The following is a 12500-nucleotide window of genomic DNA, read 5'->3' on the forward strand; positions in this document are numbered from 1 at the left end:
AACGGTAAACCAAAGTAAAGTTAATATTACTAGATTCTTCAACGAATACTACCAGCATAATATATTATCAAATACTGTATTTTTAAAAAAAAACGAACATAAAACCTACAGTTTAATTGATTGCTCTTGTTGAAATGCTGTTGATAAAGTTGGAAGTTCGAATGAGAAAGAGAGGAAGAGAGGGAGACAAAGAAACCGTTTACATACACACGAGAAGAGAGAAGACAAGCTTGCAATGAGTGCCTGCACTTGTGATTCATTTAATAGTTTCTCTGTCAGTTAAAGAACAAGATGTGAGCCTTCAATTAACCCACCATAAATGCCATACTATTTAGATTATTTATTATAATTATAAAAAAGGATATTTCAGATTTTATGTAGCGCAATATCCACTCAAATGTGGTAAAGGGATTCCATGTCAAAGGCGATACTGCCATGAAAAACGAGACATGACGCCTATGGGGCGCTAATACAATTTAAAAAAAAAAACACAGACAACGTTGTAACCGGTCAGGTTCTCATTTTGCACATGGTTACGGTGAAAGAATAACATCCTTCTGCTGCTCACTGCTGGACTCAAACCAGGGACTTAAAGTTTGAAGACGAGTGTCATTACCAACAAGACAATAATATACCCTCATGACACAAACTTTCTCGCATGTTGTAGCGAAAGAATATTTTACACACCTTTTTTTCTAATCAAGTGTATTACATATGTTGTATTAATCCATTAAACTCATATAAATAAATGAGACTGAAAGCAAATGATTTTATTTAATCACAGTTTTTTTATTCTTAAATTTAATCGCATTCCTTTACATCTACTCTCTTTGGAAAATAATCACGAATTAAGGTAAATTAGCATACGGGACATTGATAAAATTGGGAATGGGGACAGGTCCAAGATAAGAGTCAAGATATTCAGCGCCAGTAAAGCAGAAAGAAAAATACAAGAAAAAGTGTCATTCGTTCAAACTATTTATCCTTCCATGTCTTACGTTCGATGAAAGCAATCAATAAACCTTAACCAGACTTCGTATCTCACAGTTTTCACCCAGAGTGCAGCAAGAGCAATGCAATTCGATCGTTTTTACTTTGATCTCTTAAGGAACGCTATTCCATGTGCACTTGTCGCTATATACACACAAATTAAGAGTGAGTGAAATTGTGATGTGAAAGAAATGCCGAGTAAAATAGCTTTAAAAACTTCGAGAATTTTGATAACAGTAATAAATAAACAGTCGGAGAAAATACTACGCAAAAAATAGTACTTGTAACCTTCCGCCTCAATACGGTACTGTGTCGGATTAATCTAGATCATAAAAGTGTTTTGTTTGTCTATGTGGTCTTGTGGTATAACACTTGCTTTAGGATCGGAAAGTCCTGGGTTCGAGCCTCGCTCGGCGCATAGTTGAGTCCTTAGAAAAGGCCTTAACTCACATTCTCTCACCGTACTCAGTGTAAAATAAGTACGTAGCCGTTAACAGCGTTGTCTCTGTTGGGAAAAAGATTTGTAATATCGCCTAACAGGCGCCATATCTCGTTCTAAATGTTTGTTTGTTTTTTTTTAAATTACTTTCTTCCCCCGACATCATCAACCGTCGTCTAGGCATTTCCTAAAGGAAAATATATAATCCATCAAACAAACATCTCACGTCACCAGGAATCCGCAGTGTTGTCCAAAGTGAGCAAATAGTATGGGTTAATTAATAGCATTGTTCAAAGAAGAAGAAAAAAAAGGCCTAAAACTGGACTATAACCCAGGACCCTCCTGGTCACAGTCTAATGCCATAACCACTCAGTCACCTCCCCCTCCCCTCTCCAGTAGAAGTATTCAGACGACCGTTAGCTGACCCATCTTATCGGCCAATCATTTTTTAAATAAACTGATCGTAAATCGGTATGAAGGGGTCCCAAAAGCTCAGGTGGTAGAGCACTCGCTTCACAAAGGGATCGCGTTCGAATACGGGTGAAGTTTAGATTTTTTTCTGACCCTCCTCCCCCGTCCACCCAGCAATGCTTGGGTAGCTAAGTCTGTTAGATCTGGCGGTATCTAGCGATAAAATAGCGTCCTATCAAAAGGGTAGGCAGCAACAATAATTGCTATTGTCCATTTCACGCTATAAAAAACCGGGATAAATTCCTGCTCCATGGGCCTAATGGCTATCTTCTTTTTTTTAAAAAAAATAGACCAGTAGTGGACTAGGGCTAAGTTCTTTAGTTTTAATGATGAGAAGGAATGTAATATTTCAAGTGAAAAAGACTATCTGGTGTAACTCGGTACCGTGTCCCGTCTTCACAAAAGTCAAGCAACGTAAAGCGTAATCAGTGGAAGGGTGGGTGATAGCGATTGCGGGGAATTTCATTGAATACTTTGGTATGGCACTTTAATCACATTACTCCATTCACTCAGGTGTAAATAAGTACCTAGTTATAGACAGTGATAAATAGTGTAAGTCTTAATACAAAAAATGCCTAACGAGGGTCTGACACTCTATGAAAGAAAAAGTTGGCTCTGAACTACCTGCTGGGGGGGGGGGGGAATAAAGGAAAAAGTGTGAAACGTTCTGATAATGCGAAGAAATGCTCTATATAAATGTTCAATTAAAAAGAAATTATCTTAACTTCAATATCACATTTTTCTGGCATCACACCGACATATCGTCGTTTAGAGGTGATGGGCCACCTAATATAACACACAAACATTCTCGCATGTTTTAGCGAAAGAATATTTTACACACCTTTTTTTTGCAATCAAGTGTATCACATATGTTGTATTAATCCATTAAACTCATATAAATAATTCATTATTCTTAAATTTAATCGCATTCCTTTACATCTACTCTCATTGGAAAAGAATCACGAACTAATGTAAATATTGAATTCAACGTGGAAAAAATATTGTCAATTATTTATCGAGGAGAATTAATTTTGAAAAACAACAATATCTTCGGATTTAGTATGCAAATGGAATGCTTTTGCGATGCTCCAATTCAATAAGCATAATGTAATGAACGCGTCACGCCAAAGAAGGATAACTGTGTTAATCAAAGTCTGTGCTTATTGAATTACGGTAATTGCTTCCCTTGAATAATTGTTTCGTCTTCGCGAGAGGTGAAATGCAGGGTTCACTTGACAGAGAGAGAGAGAGAGAGAGAGAGAGAGAGAGAGAGAGAGAGAGAGAGAGAGAGAGAGAGTATCGATTTAATACTTTCATGGAAATAATGTGAATGAAGACAAGATTTGGAGTAAATTTAGCATGTCTGGTCATCACGAAGGAAAGAATAAATAATGACAAGGATGAATAGGGATAGTGTTTGGCTAACACTTCCCACATACAAGTTTGATAATGGGTCTCAAGAATTATGCCTTAAATTTGATTGTAAATCCCCAAAAATAATTGTGACCAATGACAACAGACAGGTATTATGTTACAGTCCCTTAGACGTAAGGGTTATACTTGGATGGATAAAGGATTTTTTTTTTCTTTCACTTACATCTTTAAAAAATAAGAGATCTGAATTTTATGGTATTAAGTAAGATTCACTTTCTCAAAAGTGGTATTTATCTTAACCTTGATATTTATTTTTAAGCATCATATTCACCCCGACACAATGCTTATTGAGGCGATTAATCACATTTATATAAAATGTTTCCACGTTCATCGCAATCTAATTTTTGTCCTATTGCACAAGTAGATAGTTTAAAATTAGTTCGGTAAATGTATTATTCTTGTTATTATTATTATTATTATTATTATTATTATTATTATTATTATTATTATTATTATTATTATTATTATTATTATATTATTATTATTATTATTATTATCATCATCATTATTATTATTCTCATCATCATCATCAATCATCATCATCTTCATCATCATCATCATCATCATCATCATCATCATCATCATTATCATTATTATTATTATTATTATTATTATTATTATTATTATTATATCATCATCATCATTATTATTATTATCTCATCATCATCATCATTATCATCATCATCATCATCATTATTATTATTATTATTATTATTATTATTATTATTATTATTATTATTATTATTACTATTATTATTTTTATTATCATTTTTTTTATTATCATTATTCTTTTAGATATTACAAAACCAAGAGAGAGCGAGAGAGAGAGAGAGAGAGAGAGAGAGAGAGAGAGAGAGAGAGAGGGAGATCGAGATCGAGAGAGAGTAAGGGGCAAAGAGATAAAGAAAGAGAAAAAGAGAGCGATGGAGAGACATGGATGAGGAGACATGTGTGAGAGGATAAAATAAAGAGAAAGAGGAAAACATTGGAATGAGAAAGACAGAGTAAAATACAGAGGAAATCAATTTATTTTTTTCAATGGACCAATGTGAAAGTAGACGAGATTGAAAGAGAATTTAAAATGTCTGGACGAGATGAAGCAAGGATAAATCGTTGAGATGACTTGAGTTACCGGTTATTTACAACACGCCACACGCTATAATGCATTGACAAAAGTAGAGTCTAGGAATTCTACCTCAAACTTGATTAGGAACAGACTTTCCAAATTTGATCCGAGGTGTCACTTTTAACTATTTTTAAAACTGTAGCAATCTAACGGCGTAATCGTAAAGTCGTTGACCCGGCGGTTGAATTGCTTATTGTTGTGCGACGTTGTGGACTTGTGGTATGACACTCGCCTTCAGACCGATAGGTCCAGGGTTCGAGTCCAACTCTGAGCCGCGAATTGTTAGGTATTTTGAATTGATCTTTATTTACATTTTTCCACTGTACTCAGGTTTAAAATGAGTACTTGGCCGTTAACGAATTAAATTATGACATCATCTAACAGGGGTCAAATCTCGTCCTACGTGGTTAAGTGTTGCTATTGGCTAGGGACCCCTTATAAAGTGCTTTGAGCACGTTTAGTGGATATTGTCCTATTGAACTATGCGCTTACTAAAAAAAACTTATAACAATGCCAGCCGGATATTCCGTACCAACACCAGCAAATATAGACATCATACAAAATACCCTCATGAAATATAACCTCCAAGTCAATGCCAATAAAACCGAATTTACAACAATATCGAGGAACAAAGAGGAATGGAAAAGAACAAAGAAAGTCGGCTCACTAATTGGAGACACCGAGGATGTACAAAGAATAAAACAGCTATCAAACGCCGCACTCAGTAAACTCACCAATGTATGGATTAGAGGTGACAAAATAAAGAGAAAAACCAAACTGAAACTGTACCATGCTCTTGTAAAACCGGTACTTCTGTATAACTGCGGCACTTGGGCGTTGACAAAATCCGAAGAAGAACATCTGGATGCCTTCCATCGCACACAGCTAAGAAGGGTACTGGACATCAAATACCCCAAAAAGATCTCAAATGAATCACTCTATAAGATCACAAAAGAAAGACCAATCTCCCTTGACATTTTACAACAACGATGGCAACTTTTCGGTCACATACTACGCAGGGACAAAAACATACCAGCAAACCAAGCCATGTCGGGATACTTCCAAAAACACGGGAACCTTTTCAGAGGAAGACCGATCACAACACTCCCTGTGATCCTAAACAAAAACCTCACAACACTTGGACAAAGCATTAGTCTCATAACGGCAGGGGACCTTGAAAATCTGAGAACCCTAGCAGAGGACCGGCAATATTGGAGACACCTCACACAGGAAATACTGGAAACAGCCAAGGCGACCCGATCTTTCGGTCGAGACGCGAAAGGCATCTAAGTAGTAAGTAGTAAGTACACACAAAACTACGTCTAACCTTAAACGTATATACTACTCATAAAAATGGCTGGCTAAAAACAATAGCAAAGAACAGAGTGCCATCAATTTCGTTCTAGTTTAATGTTTTTTTTAACATTTCTCCATCATTTTGGATATAGGAAACAATGAGTATATTTATAATCTAGCGCAGGAACTCTTAACTCAATCAACCTTAACACCGACTATATCCGTAGTTTACCCAGGTTACTTTTACATAATGCCTATTTATTACAATTTTCTGAGATAAATTATAGGCTTAGTATCAAGGCTAATATTTTTTGTTTCTGCATGTTAATGGTAGTTGAATAACACTATCTATGTACATGCTCATTTTAATACATTTTATCCAATTTTGAAAAGTAGCTAAAATCTCTAGGAGTGAGTGAGTTAAACTCAACGGGAGCATCAATGCTCTATCAAAATAATCTATCCTGGTGTAAACAGCATTTCACCTGTAGTAATTAAAGAGGAGGCAAACCGTTCGCAGACCTGGCTACTTCTATGAAAAATGTGTAGAATCGCGACTTTTTTGGCCCCAACGAAATGTAGGACTACATTATAGATAGAATGCGCTTGGCCAAGGAGTTCACAACATTGCCATCCGGAAATATAACGGACCAACACACAAACTCTGTGTAACCATGAACTTTTATAGTCTGGTTAATACAGTTTAGTGAGAACAACTCACAAACGCGGATGGCAAAAACCATAACAAAGGCCTGAGTGACGTCATCTGCATACTATCTATACCCCGCGGGATAGGTCGGATGATAGGATAACAGTGCTTCAGAGCCCATGGAGCAGGAATTTATCCTGGTCTCTATGGCGTGAAATGGAATAGCAATTGCTTGTTATACTTTAGGTATGACCCCAGTCTATCGTAAAGTACTTTCAGCCTGATCGAACAGATCTAGCTACTCAATCACTACTGTCTGGCTCAGAAAAATATCTTGGCAGAACCCGGTCCCTTTGCGTATGAAGTGAGTACTATACGAATTGAGATATTGGCATCCTCTGTCGGGTTGATCTAGGTACCAAAAAGGGGTTTCATAATAATAAGACCAAACATGTGGTATTTTAGTTTTTCTCAGTTTAAGTCACTAGAGGCGTATCAGAACAAATCGGCCGCAGCTTAACTCGGAGATTTTGTTTGCTTATTTTTAAACTAGATGCGTGTGAATATTTTCGAACATCATCGCAATGTCATCCGGAAGGTTTTATTTACCTAAACTTCACTAAGGACATTTTATATACGAAATCCCGACGAAATGAAAACGGGGTTAGATAACGGGCAGATTCACTTCAAACTGACCATCTAAAGAGGACATTTTAGGCGACCAGTCTTTTTCTGATGTACTCTTGAATTCCCCATACTATTTGAAAATTTGGCCAGAAAACTCGTCCTTCAAATAGCGATCGATTTAAATGACCCTCATCTTGGCAATAACCCTTAAACCCTTGCAGTTTTGGTGGTTTTCAGTTGAGATTATAACGGGTGTGGGGGTGGGCAACCGAAAACAGTAATTTTAACTGCCAAGACGAGGGTCATTTAAATCGATCGATATTTGAAGGATGAGTTCTTTGGACAATTTTTTTTAAACGTGTTTTTTATCAGAGTACGAATAAGCTGTCATTGCCTGCTTGAATTTCACAAACTCACACAAGTGTTTTCTCTGCTTTGCTTCCTCTCTTTTCTCATCGTAGAAATAAAATTGAATTAACTCTTCATCAAATATTCTCATGTCAATAATGAATTAAAAACAATTTGTGATTTAATTTTAGATCGTTATACAAATTGCGATTTTGTTTCCACGTTAAGTCTATGGTACTTCACACATTTATTGTTTGAATAAATCCAAAAAGCAGTGAGGTAAAAGAATGCATATATAGTTTTGATAGCAAGATTATAAATAAATTCTCTGTAAATTAAATAAACCCTTTTTAGCGTACATTCCCAATTGATAATTTTCTGCATACATTCTTAATAAAAGAATAACAATTATATCAAAAGCATTAGCACTTGAATTTTCTTGACGAAGTCTAGTTCAATGAGTCTGTTATATATACGAGTACTAACAGAAACATTCTTTCAATAGCCCAGTTTCAAGCAAGAAATATGAGAAAAATTATAAGGTAAGAATTCTTGTTTCATCAGTGTTAATCTTCTCAGGTTACGTATTCTAAAACCCTGCATAGTATGCAGGAGAACATAAAGTGTGGTTTGTTTTTTTATCCTATACATATTTTGGTTCTTACAATACCAATATTTGGTGATCATTTGAGGTGTATCGGTACTCCATTTTCAACCATGTGTGCATTTACGATTTTTTGAAGAATAAAATTTCAGATCTATGCTCTCAGAAATTCATGCGTATGATAAAATCATTCACATTTTATTATGTGCTGATCTACAATTATTTTTTTTTATCGAGTTGCTCCAAGTTCTTTACAATAATAATTTTTAATGATGGACAACAGCAACAACAACAACAATAATGATGATGATGATGATGAATAATAAATAATAATAATAATAATAATAATAATAATAATAATGATAATAATAATAATAATAATAATAATAATTAATAATAATAATAATAATAATAATAATAATAATAATAATAATAATAATAATAATAATAATAATAATAATAATAATAATAATAATAAATAATAATAATAATAATAATAATATAATAATAATAATAATAATAATAATAATAATAATAATAATAATAATAATAAATAATAATAATAATAATGAAGAAGAAGAAGAAGAAGAAGAAGAAGAAGAAGAAGAAGAAGAAGAAGAAGAAGAAGAAGAAGAAGAAGAGGAGGAGGAGGAGGAGGAGGAGGAGGAGGAGGAGGAGGAGGAGGATTAAATCCGACATTCTAAGGGAGCCAACTACATCAAATAAAATCCAAAGAATATTTGCGGAGTTACTTCCCTTGTATATCACAACCTCCTATTATTTCTTTTTAGATTTTGTGTCCTTCATGTCGAACAATTCTTTTCTTCTTATCAATGCGAAATGACTTTTGATAATCTTAAACCCTTTATAATGCTCACAGGTTTCTGTAAAGAGAGGATGAATTCTTAAATATAGACCAAAAAATCTTTCAATCATTGACATCTGAAATCGCCTTCATGAAACATCGAAGAAGAGGGCATTCTTTGGAATGAGATAAGGTGAGTAACGTCATATTGTACTATCTAGTAGTTTTACATGTTTATTGTGGTATTGTTTACACTATTGAGTCAAATGGGGTAGTATAAGCAAAGTATCTTACTCAAAACAAAAAAAACTAGGGCCAGAGCTTGGCGATCAATATCACCAATCTGGTAGCTGACCACGATTAATTTTTTTTTTTTTTTTACTAATGTGCGAGACGGATCTGCAGGTCCCAGTGTTGAATCCCGCTGTTGCTGACTCAAAGTTGGATGATTGGAGCAGGATCTTTACTTACATTTTTTTTCAATGTACTCAGATGTAAAACTAAGACCTGGCCTGCGACATAATATCGTTGTCTTTATCGAAATGCTGTATTAGCGTGTTGATGTGTAGCCATTGTCATGGAGCCTCTTAAGCGTTTTGAGCACATTTAGAGTAGAATGCTCTATACAAAAGCTGAAGTTCTGTGTGTAGTTGTAACCTATAATATTTCAGCCCTAGCAAGGCAACATTCGACATCTTATTCAGACACGGCATTCACTTTATTTTACTTTAAAAAAATAACAAAATAACAAAACAGATCTATGCTATTTCTTATCAACATTTTAACAAGGAATGAAAATATATAATACGGTAGACTTTTTTTTAGAAATTGGTGACCAAACTCTTTGCTCTCACTCAAAGACAACCGATCGAATCGTACTTGTCGAGAAAGTGTTAATTCTCAACTCCATTCTTACACTTACTTACTCTCTACTTTTTAAAAATATTTCAACTAATATAATCTTTGTTTAACATCGTGCCCTCCCTCCCCCCAAAATAAAAAAAGAAAAAAGAAAAAAAAAAAAACAAACAATTGCTAATTGAGCATCTGTTAAACAGAAAATGATTTACTCTCTAAAAACGGATTTATTTAGTCAAAAATGTCATTTTAAAATGGCATTCTTGTTTGATTTGAGAAGTAAGAACAATAGCAATTTTAATAACGCCAACCTTTTTGTTTTTAAATACTGAACACTAGTGACTTCCGATTCATTATTTAAGTGAATTCAAGTTTTCAAATTGAATTTTAGATTAATGAGCTTCATTTTGTTTAATAGACGCTCAATTATCGTTTACTTCTCGGCACACTCAAGACATGCCTGTTCAACCCACTTTTCTGAATTTATCAAAATCCTATAAATTAGATATGAGCATTTGGGAAAACGACCCAAACTGATTAGGAATGGAAATCTCGTTTCGTTCATTTTCATTGATGGATTAATCCACGTATCTTCTTACTTGCTGGAATAATTCCCCGTCATTGACCGATCCCTTGTCACGAAGTCCGTGATCGTTGTGCAAATAAAAACCAAACTACACATATCTAATCTGTAGACAAATAAATTTAAAATAAAAACATTGGTCACGCAATCAACCAATATAATGATATACCGGTCTCACACATTCTTGCTCTTTGGAATTGGATTCAATAGTCTGATGTCACGTCGCCCAGCAACGGCGGCCATCGTGGTTCTAAACAAAGAAAATCGGTACTTTTTATTCTTCATGCTGGCTAGAACTTTTCATATCTCTTGTGATCAGAATGTGTAAAAGTCAAAACATGATCAGATTTATAATTATTTTCCCCTCTGGATACGCTTTTATGCTCGTCGGAGAAATATTTCATAAGGGTGTCCGCCATTGTTCCGATAGTTTAGAGCGAGTTACTAAGTTACCATGCATCATTACGAGGGAAGTGACGTTACGACTGTTGAAGCGTATTCCGGTCGTGTTCCTAACCGCTGCACGAGCTTGTGAGTGCGCGTTGGGAACAAAGTTCGAATTCCAGAACGTAATAGTGTAAGAATTCTTTTATGCAACTCCTCAATCGATTCCGATTTCGTCATCTTTAAATAGAAAACATGTTACAAAACGTTTAAATTCTTTTCGAAGAAGATAATTTTAGTGGAAGTTACGTAACTCTTGATAATCTGACGTCACAAATTATTATTGTAGACGTGATATCATACAGCGTTACTATTTATGGGAAGGGGTGGAATAATATGCATAACTTGTTCGACAGCTTATTCATTCATTCGTTCAATCAAGGGGCTGCGTTGCGCTGCGATATTGTCTTTGCTTGGTACCCAGATGGGTTTGAGTTCAACTCCCCGCCGCGCTATGTGACCCTTCAGCACGTCACCTCGCTTTATTCCACTTTGCGGCGCTGCACTGCGGCTAACGCCCCATTTATTCCACTTCTCCCTCTGAATAACAAAAAGACAGCGATTTCCCATTGGGTGATGAATTAAAACAATATAAATGGAGAGGAGGAGAGACATAGCTGAAAAAGTTCAAAACAGCACTCAGAGAAAAAGATCATGAGCTTTTTTTTATAATATGCAATATTCACTTAGAGAATTCATAGAATTTTACTGGGGATCCTAATCGAAAACAACATTGAACATAGATGATACAACATGCATCCTGTAACCGAAAACCACGGTATTACAGGATTGACGCTCTCATTTTATTTGAGCTAATGGAGGATTCAGCATGAAACATAATGTAACGCACTATTATTATCATTTTACGAAAACACCGTGGTTACCGGTGTACTTGAACAGTGAAAAATAAAAGGTTCTTTATTCTAATATAAAGAATCATCATCTTCATCATCATCATCATCATCATCATCATCATCATCATCATCATCATCATCATCATCATCATCATCTTCTTCTTCTTCTTCTTCTTCTTATCCTTTCTTCTTCTTCTTCTTCTTCTTCTTCTTCTTCTTCTTCTTCTTCTTCTTCTTCTTCTTCTTCTTCTTCATCGTCTCCTCCTCCTCCTCCTCCTCCTCCTCCTCCTCCTTCCTACTCCTCCTTCCCCCCCTCCTCCTTCTCTTCCTTTGTCTAATTCGAATTCCATTTCTTTCTACATTTTATGAAAGGCAAGTATAGGCAATAAAACTTACGACCAATCATTAATTTAAAACCTAATCATGCGTCACCTTCCCTTTATAACTCAAGACATCATTGCAATAATGGTCGTGACAAACTTCCAAATTGGGCAATTTTCAAGACAATAAAATGACGCCTTTTCTATTATTTAACGGTTGTTTTCGTCACCCTTAGTTCTCAAGGTTGAGATTTGATGCCGGCAGTGTTGTAGTATGCGACCAATCTTCTCTATCTAGTATTAGGTATGGATGAAACTGATGCCAAAATGTGACTGAAATCTTAATATAATCAGAAATTTAAATTTTATTTCAACACATTAAGAAACTCTATTATTATTACTTTATAAAACAAACCTTCTTTTTTATATAGAATTCTCATATTCTTTTGGCTATGGATTCAAATTTCAAGCCACCAAATCATCCCGACTTAATACCGGTTTGTGATGATGGTTTACAAACTTTGTTATTGTTGTGTGGGGTTTTTTTTACCTCTTGCTGACACGACGAAAAGCCAGGGAACGTGGAAAGAAATCAATATATATCAATATTTGAACACCCTAGTCTGTGATCAGCTCCCCTAATAAAAGATAA

At 35.0% G+C, this 12500-nt stretch overlaps 1 protein-coding gene across 6 annotated transcripts in view; it reads left to right on the plus strand.

Annotated features, from left to right (window-relative positions):
• LOC144968435 (suppressor of lurcher protein 1-like) overlaps positions 1-12500 on the plus strand; it is a 469097-nt gene that overhangs the window by 210334 nt on the left and 246263 nt on the right. For all 6 annotated transcript variants that reach the window (XM_078906791.1, XM_078906786.1, XM_078906792.1 and 3 more), the window contains 2 exons: positions 7886-7922; positions 8865-8982. The gene's annotated coding sequence lies outside the window, so the exon portion shown is untranslated. The remainder of the gene's footprint in view (positions 1-7885; positions 7923-8864; positions 8983-12500) is intronic.

This window comes from Berghia stephanieae, chromosome 3 (assembly GCF_034508935.2).
Source record: "Berghia stephanieae isolate SIO BIC M18660-M18661 chromosome 3, UCSD_Bste_1.3, whole genome shotgun sequence".
NCBI lineage: Eukaryota > Metazoa > Mollusca > Gastropoda > Nudibranchia > Aeolidiidae > Berghia > Berghia stephanieae.